The 8032-nt window shown below is 50.4% G+C and overlaps 1 long non-coding RNA gene across 3 annotated transcripts in view; it reads right to left on the reverse strand.

Moving 5' to 3' along the window:
* The window catches only part of LOC105239248, a 19854-nt gene extending 11988 nt beyond the window's left edge, over positions 1 to 7866 (reverse strand). For all 3 annotated transcript variants that reach the window (XR_858064.3, XR_004629064.1, XR_004629065.1), the window contains exons 1-2: positions 7167 to 7866; positions 6260 to 6330 (exon numbers count right to left, since the gene is read on the reverse strand). This is a non-coding gene — a long non-coding RNA (uncharacterized LOC105239248). The remainder of the gene's footprint in view (positions 1 to 6259; positions 6331 to 7166) is intronic.
* Between the last annotated feature and the right edge of the window lie 166 nt (positions 7867 to 8032).

Genomic DNA, 8032 nt, shown 5'->3' on the forward strand with positions numbered 1-8032 from the left:
ATGCCCAGAAGAATTGAAAACAGGGACTCAAACAAATACTTGCATGTCAGTGGTCATTGCAGCATTATGCCCAGAAGAATTGAAAACAGGGACTCAAACAAATACTTGCATGTCAGTGGAAAGTTCTATACTTACTACAACATGAACAAACCTCAAAGACATCATATGAAGTGAAATAAGCCAAACACAGATATTGTATGCAATATTCTACTGATATGAAGTATCTAGAAGAGGCAAATTCCGGGCACCTGGGTGGTGTAACTGTAAGCATCTGACTCTTGACCTCAGCTTGTCTTGATTTCAGGGTGGTGAGTTCAGGCCCCACATTAAATAAATAAATAAATAAATGAAATTTAAAAACAGAATAGGCAAATTCAAGGACAGAAGATAGGGTTTTAAGATCTTATTTTTAAGTAATCTCTCCACCCAAAATGGCGCTTGAACATACAACCCTGAGATGACTGAGGCAGTCAGGTGCCCCAAGGACAGAGGTAGCTTAAAGCTTAAAGGGCTGGGGGAAGGAAGAAATGAGTGCTTATGGCTTAAAGGGTACAGAGTTTCTATGTGAATCCTGTCCATGAGGGCTTCGCACCACCCAAAGTGCCAACTGTGAGGAATAAATGTCAACACATGATTTTCTAGGGGACACGGTCAGTCCCTACCAATCACCACGACCATCACCATGATCACCAACATTAACATCATTATCATCCCCATCATCAACGTCCTCATCTTCCCTATCCTCCCCCCCCCACGTCCCCCTGCATTGTCATCATGGCTGCCTTGGCTTGAGTTCCCTCAAAAGCAGACTCTGAGACAGGAACTTGAGTGCAGATAGCTTTTGAAGGAGGCGATTTCAGAAATCACAAGTGAGAAATGACTGCCGTTACTAGGAGAAACAGGAAAGGGAAGAATCCTTTTTTTTTTAAGATTTCATTTTTCGATAAACTCTGCCCCCAACATGGGGCTCAAACTCACAACCCGCAGATCAAGTCATGTGCTCCCCCGACTGAGCCAGGCAGGTGCCCCAGGAAAGGGAAGAATTCTAATAAAGGGTATGCTCATGAGCAGATCACTGCCCAGGGCAAGTGAGGTTTAATCCCACCAGGGCTGCCGGATCCTAATGCCCGTCCCTGGATTTTCAGTGTCAGGTTTGAGCATAGCGTCCAGGTCCTCCCATCCCCCTATGTCACCCCAGGGCGGCCTAGGCTGGGACATGACCACCTGTGCAGCTCAGCTTACCCTTCACTCCATCCATCTCGTCTCCTTGGAAGGTATGTACTTCCCACTCCTTTGTACCCAGTGGCCATGCAGCTTGCTTGGCCCGTAGGCTGAAGACACACAGAGCACAAACAGAGGCTTGAAATGCACCATTGCAGTGGGGCTCACACACCTGCCGTGACTAGAAGAACATTCCTGGGATAGCCCGTTGGTCCCAAGCATTGGATGCACCTGCCAAGGCCAGCCAAGTTCGGCCTGAGAGAGCCCCGTCAAGATCATCAAGCCACCCAACCGCGCCCAGCCCCAATCAGTCCAGCCCCAGAAAACCTCAGATATATAGGAGAGGTCTGTGAGGATCAGCAGAGCCTTCCAAGCACAATCGGCTGACCCTCAGCCGACCCCCAGACACGTGAGCTAAATAAACAGCAGCATGTCGATATCACACACGGGTTTTTTGTTCTCAATCAGCCGATGAGTGAATGGATACATTACCAGAAGTATATCCACGGACTCGTCATCATTACATAGTAGCAGCGTGACTATGTGACTTCCAGATTATCTTATTTACGATCCATGGACCACATAGCAAGATGCTGCTGGGGACGTTGTAAGAAATTGTACCCAGCACCAGATGTTCAACGTACGTGACCTGGGTGGCTAAAGGCAGCTTTAACACCACATGAGTTTCAGGATGATGTGGTTGGAGGGTTAACGGGCTTGAAAAGCCCATACTCCGGACCTCCCATGACTTTGCTGGACTTCACCCAGATTTTTCCAAAGACTAGATGCCTGGTAACACTGCAACATCTCGAATGCAGAAGCAGCTCTAAGAATCCTCTTGTCTTCTATTGAGCTAGAGATTAAATATTCTCAAAAACGTGAAATAAGGCCACTCTTCTCATTAAATTTTTTTGTTTTGGAAAACATAGCACTTTTATTTTTTTAAAAGATTTTATTCATTTATTTGACAGAGAGAGAGCACAAGCAGGGGGAGCAACAGGCAGAGAGAGAGGGAGAAGCAAGCTCTTCGCTGAGCAGGGAGCCTGATGTGGGGCTTGATCCCAGGATCCCGGGATCATGACCTGAGCTGAAGGCAGATGCTTAACTGACTGAGCCCCCTAGGTGTCCCAACACAGCACTTTTCATTTAAAATGTTATTTATGTTAAAATGCAAGGAGTTCCCAAATGCCCATCAACAGATGAATGGATTGGGGCGCCTGGATGGCTCAGTCAGTTAAGTGTCTGACTCTTGATTTCAGCTCAGATCATGATCTTAGGGTTGTGGGATCAAGCCCTGAGTCAGACATCTTGCTGGGCATAGAGTCTGCTTAGATTCTCTCTCTCCCTCTCCCTCTGCCTCTCCCCCAACCTTGCTCATGCTCTCAAAAATTTTTTGAAAAAATTTAAAAAGTTAAAAAACAGATGAATGAATAAACCAAATGTGATATATACATTCAATGGCATATTACTTGGCCTTAGAAAGGGAGGAAATTCTGACACATGCTACAGCATGGAAGAAACCTGACCATATGATGTTAAGTGGAACAAGACAGATACGAAAGGACAAATCTTGGATGATTCCACTTACATGAGGCACCTAGAACAGGCAAATTCTCAGAGGCAGAAAGTAGACTAGAGGTTACCTGGGGTTGGGGAGTCGGGGAAATGGGGAGTATTGTTCAATGGGTACAGAGTTTCAGTTGGGGAAGAAGTTCTGGAAAGGAATGGTAGCGATGCTTGCCCAGTAATGTGAACGTTCTTCATGCCACTAGCTGTATACCTAAAATGTTTAAAATGGTAAATTTTACGTTACGTGTATTTTACCACAATAAAATATTTACCAAAAATGCAATGAATTTAATACGGTTCTTTTTAAATGACTCCATAAATAAATTTTGGAACTTCTCCCAGTCTTTTATTTTTTTTTAAGATTTTATTTTTATGTAATCTCCATACCCAACGTGGGGCTCGAACCCACGACCCCGAGATCATGCGCCGATGGCTCCACCGACTGAGCCAGCGAGGCGCCCCGAGCTTCTCACTCTTAATTTAATACTAAATATTAATAGACACAACCCACATACACAAAAGGTCTTCGGGGTCCTCGGTAATTTTTAAGGCTGTAAAAAAAAAAAAATCCTGAGAGCAACAAGCTTGAGAACGTCCAATTTATGAGCATCTGAGCTGAGCCTGAGCTAACTGTCCCTGACACATCTCTGCAAGAATCAACAAATTCCCGATTAAATGGCAAAAAAAAAAAAAAGTAGTTTTACATTTTTCTGGCCAAAGCAGACAGGAGACCTCTAGTGGAAATACAAGGTATTGCTTGACGGCGCAAAAATTTCTCGGTAATTTTGTGGAGGACACAACTAGATGCTCGCAAACACAGACACAGACACGATCAAACACGCCTTCACACACACAAACCCTCACACAGATCCACATACGCGCGCGCACACACACCAATACTGTAACACATACAGAGACATAGCCTCACATACGGACACACAGTCACATATGCATACGCACACGACACTAAAAATGGCATATGATTAACAAAGAGGACTTAGTAAATTACGCCCATTCTCTATTTTTTTTTTTTTTTAGTAATGGAAAATGAGTTTCTTCCCAAAGCCATTAAATAAATGTTGAACAAGTAATTAAGATGAATCTAGGTTTGGCAGCATGCCCAATTACAGGTCCACAATCCCTTGGCTGAAACCCTTGGGGACAGATGCATTTCAGAACTCAAAATTGTTCCAATTTTAGAAAGGTAATTCTAAGCTAATGCTATATTTTACATAACACTCCCAGGGGACTGAGGCAGCTCCCCCCCATCAGACATGTTAATATATTTGCAGCAAAACACGTGTGAAAATTCACACCAAAAGGAGATAAATAAAGGGTGTAAATAACTCATATTAGTTGATCTGCCACCATGTGACGCTGGGCCAAAATTATCCCCCAAAGAAATATTTTTCGGTGGTCACAGCTTTTTCGAATTTGGGATTGTGGATAAGGGACAAGGGATCCTATCAGCAGGCGCCTCGCACGTGCATGCACTTATGTTCCTGCTCGGATTGCAACCTTGGATTCCTGGCCGGGGTAGGTGTGCGGGAGGACGGCGACTCTCCGGCGCCCCCTCCTGGCAGTCCCGCCCCTCGCAGCTCGGCTGCAGACTCGGGATGCTACTGGCTTTGGCTTGATCCAGCGATGGGTTCTGATTGGCCCAAACCTTCCGAGTAATCCCTCCTTCACTTGCCAGTGAGTGGTTGAACCCGAGCCTTAACCAACCGCACCTGACGGCGCCTGGCTCAGGCACTGGCTCCAGGTTTGTCATGTGACCTGCACCGATCCAACCAATTTGAAGGAAAGCCCTTCAGCGCACCAATAGGGGCCAGGCCTCCCTCTCTCCCAGGAATGGGAATGAGTTCGCAGGTGCCTCCATCTGCGGGCGCCGTGCGAAGCCGCTTGGGGATGAGGCTGACCGCACGTACAGAAAGAACGAGAAACAGTTTGCTGAGGAACCAGCTGTCCAACAGCGCCACCGCATTGGTGTCAAGGCCATGCTTCCCTGGGGCTCCTAGCAACGACAACACAGCGAGTTCTAGAGCCAGCTCATTACCACGCCACCCAGGACTCCTCTGATGGGCAGCCTTTGCCTAAGGACCCCCGGAAACCCACCTGCCCCGTCCCAGACCTCCCCAGGACTGTGTTACAGCCTGAGGCCCTCTGGCCCAGGCCCCCTCACGGCAACCAGATGGATGGAGGTAGGGATGGTTGCACAACACTATACTTAACGCCCTGTACTGCACTCTCTAAAATGGTTTAAATGGTAAAGTTTATGCTGCGTGTATTTTACACACACACACACACACACACACACACACACGGATTCTGACCACCCACTTTTCCTCCAGGCCACCACCTTGATCTAGCCACCACTGGCCACCACGGTCCCTCACCTGAACCACAGCAGTGGCCTCCTCCCTGGGTTCGCGGCTTGCACCCTCGCCCCGTACCGTTCCTTCCCACCCCGCAGTGAGGGAGTCCTGATGACACCTAAGTTGGCTCTGCCCCTCCTCAGCTCACAAACCTCCCATGGCTTCACCTCACTCCGAGCAAAAGCCGAAATCCTCACGGCAGCCCAGAGCTCTGCACAATCTGCCCCCTTTCCCTCTGTCGTCTCATCTCCTCCTGCTCTCCCCATCACTCACTCTGCTCACTCACTGGCCTCTTGATGGGTCCTTGAACAAGCCAAGCACCTGAGCCTTGGGGCCACTGCACCTACTGTTCCCACTTCCTAGCACACCTTCCCTCGGAGATCCGCATGCCCTGCCCTCGCTTCTGCCCAGCGACCAGCAACTCCATCCCTCCCGATCACCTTGACCCTGATTATTTTCCTCCTTGGTGCTTCTTACGACCGGACATAACGTATATCTAAGTTACGAATCCTATTTTTTGTCTCTCCGGTAATATGTCAGCTCCCCTGAGAGCAGGACTTTTTGCCTGTTTCGTTCACGGCTGTGACCCAGGTGCCTAAAATAAGGCCTGGCACATCCTAAAGGCTCAGTAAATGTTTGCTAAGTGCAAAATTAAGAGACAGTGGCCAAAAGAGAGACTGAGAGATCAGGAAGAGACCGACACAGGGGAGGCGATAGGGCAAAGGGGACTCAACCAGTGAAGAAACGGGAAAGTAGGTGGGGTGTGGGGAGAGCAAAGTGGGGCTGTTGGGGCAAGATGGGGGAGGGAGAAGAAATGGAGAGAGAGCCGGGGAGGGGGGTGACAGAGATGGGAGAGTGAGTCAGAGAGAGCCGAGGGAGGGACAGAGGCAGAGACTACACTGAGACAGGTCAGGGAGAGACAGAGAGGTGGAGACAGACGAGAGGAGGGGGAGAGAGGAGGACTGAGAGGGAGACACAGAGACAGGGAGAGAAACTGAGGAATGGGGAGAAATGGAGCTGGGGAGAAGAGCGCGGGAAGCTAGAAAGAGAGCCCAAAGGGAACAGCGATGCAGCAGTCCCCATCTCTGACTCACCACTTGCTGGTGTCCAGAAGCTCTGGGCTGGCTTGATATCCCGTGGGATCCAGGCTGTGGTTTTTGAATCCCTGAGGGACAGAGGTGGGTGGAGAGAAAGAACATGTGATGCTCTTCGAAAGGCTGCAGGTCACTAGCTTATTTAATCCTCGCGGAAACACTGTCAGTGCTATTATCCCCTTCGTTTTACAGGATCAGGAAGGTTGAGGAACCTGCCCAAGGTCACACAGCTAGTGAGAGGAAGAGCGGGAATTTGAATCTGGGCATCTTGGCCCCAAAGTCAGTGCCCTTTAACCATCACCTGTGCTAACTATAAAGGGGTGCTGTGTTCTTGGGTTCCCCTTCGGTCTGGAGACCCCCTCTGGGAAATGGTGCTGGACCGGTAGAAGGGAGGAAACCAGAATGACTGACATTCTCTGCTGGGTCCTTGTCCACGGATGTCCCAGCCTGAGGGAGGAGGCTCAGCTTCGCTCTTCTGGGAAAGTCTCCAGTTCAAGGCAGGAGGCTAGACAGGAAAACTTTACTTCCTGCCTATAGGGCCCGATGCCCAGCCCAGAGCCAGGCCTCAGTCTTCCAAGTAGGAAGATAGATTCAACTACCTTTGACTCCTTCAGCAGGACCCTAGTTTCTCTGCCTCCGTCTACCAGGAGCATTGCAGACCAGAGAGGTTGCGTTCATCTTCAAAGGCAGTGCAGTGCTGATAACTTCCTCTGTGATTTCCAGGGAGGCAGAGAAGCCCATCACCACCACCCCTGTCCACCCTCATCTCTCAGACCCCAGGATGAAGGCCTCATTCCCTCCCAGCAGCATCCTGACATCTCAGGGTGACTTAACTTCTGTCCCTGACACTGTCATTATACTAGTCACAATCCCCCCAAACCCCAAATCTTGCCTGAAATCATCCCACCTCTCTCCTCATCTCCTGTGCTGTTGATAGGAGGGCAGGCCCTCTGCTTCTCTCCAGACGCACTCCTCTTCTGCTCCAGGTATACAGAAAGCTGAGAAGTCCTTCACACTGTCTGACCTTCAACTGCCCTGTTGCAGATAAGCCTCCTCTCCCCCCAAAAAACTACATGATGGCGATGGGAGAAGGACCTCCCCCTCATCCCTCACCACCACCCAGGTCAGGGGAGAATCCACCCAACCCACCAGGGCGAGAGACAATGATCAGACGCCAGAAGACCTTCCCCTCACAAACTTGAAAGGGGAGACATCTCGCAAACAATACAACAAACACAGCACCAGACAGTTGGGGCTGGAGTTTATTGCAGGGGGACATATGGACACGGAGATTGAGAGAGGAGAACGGTGGGCTATGGGCTCGTACTCAGAATCCTACAGAGGCTGTCAGGAGGCAGAGGTCAGGATGGGGTCTGCCAGATGATGGAGGACCCTGGCCTGACGACAGAGGAGCGAGGCACCGGGCCAGCTCCCCTTGGCCCCCCCCCCCCATTCTTCTGGATGACGACTCCGGAGACGCTAGGCGATGTCATGAAGAGGGAGCCCGGGCCCAACCGGGTAACGGAGCATCCGCCGTGGGGGCGCCGGGCTCTCGAGGGCCGGCGATCCAGCTTGGGGAGGAAGGGAGGGTTACCCAGGTCCTCACCCCCCCGCGGCCTCCGGCGTCTCCCTGGTTGTCTGGCGTTTCGGGCGGCGGCTGGGGTCGCTGTGGCGGCGGCGGCGGCTGAGCGGCAGCTCGAGCTGGGGTCGCGGCCCGCCGGGGGCTCCCAGGAGGCAGGAGACCGAGGCAGCGGCGGGCGCCGGGGCAGGCGG

Source organism: Ailuropoda melanoleuca, chromosome 12, assembly GCF_002007445.2.
Source record: "Ailuropoda melanoleuca isolate Jingjing chromosome 12, ASM200744v2, whole genome shotgun sequence".
NCBI classification, from domain to species: domain Eukaryota; kingdom Metazoa; phylum Chordata; class Mammalia; order Carnivora; family Ursidae; genus Ailuropoda; species Ailuropoda melanoleuca.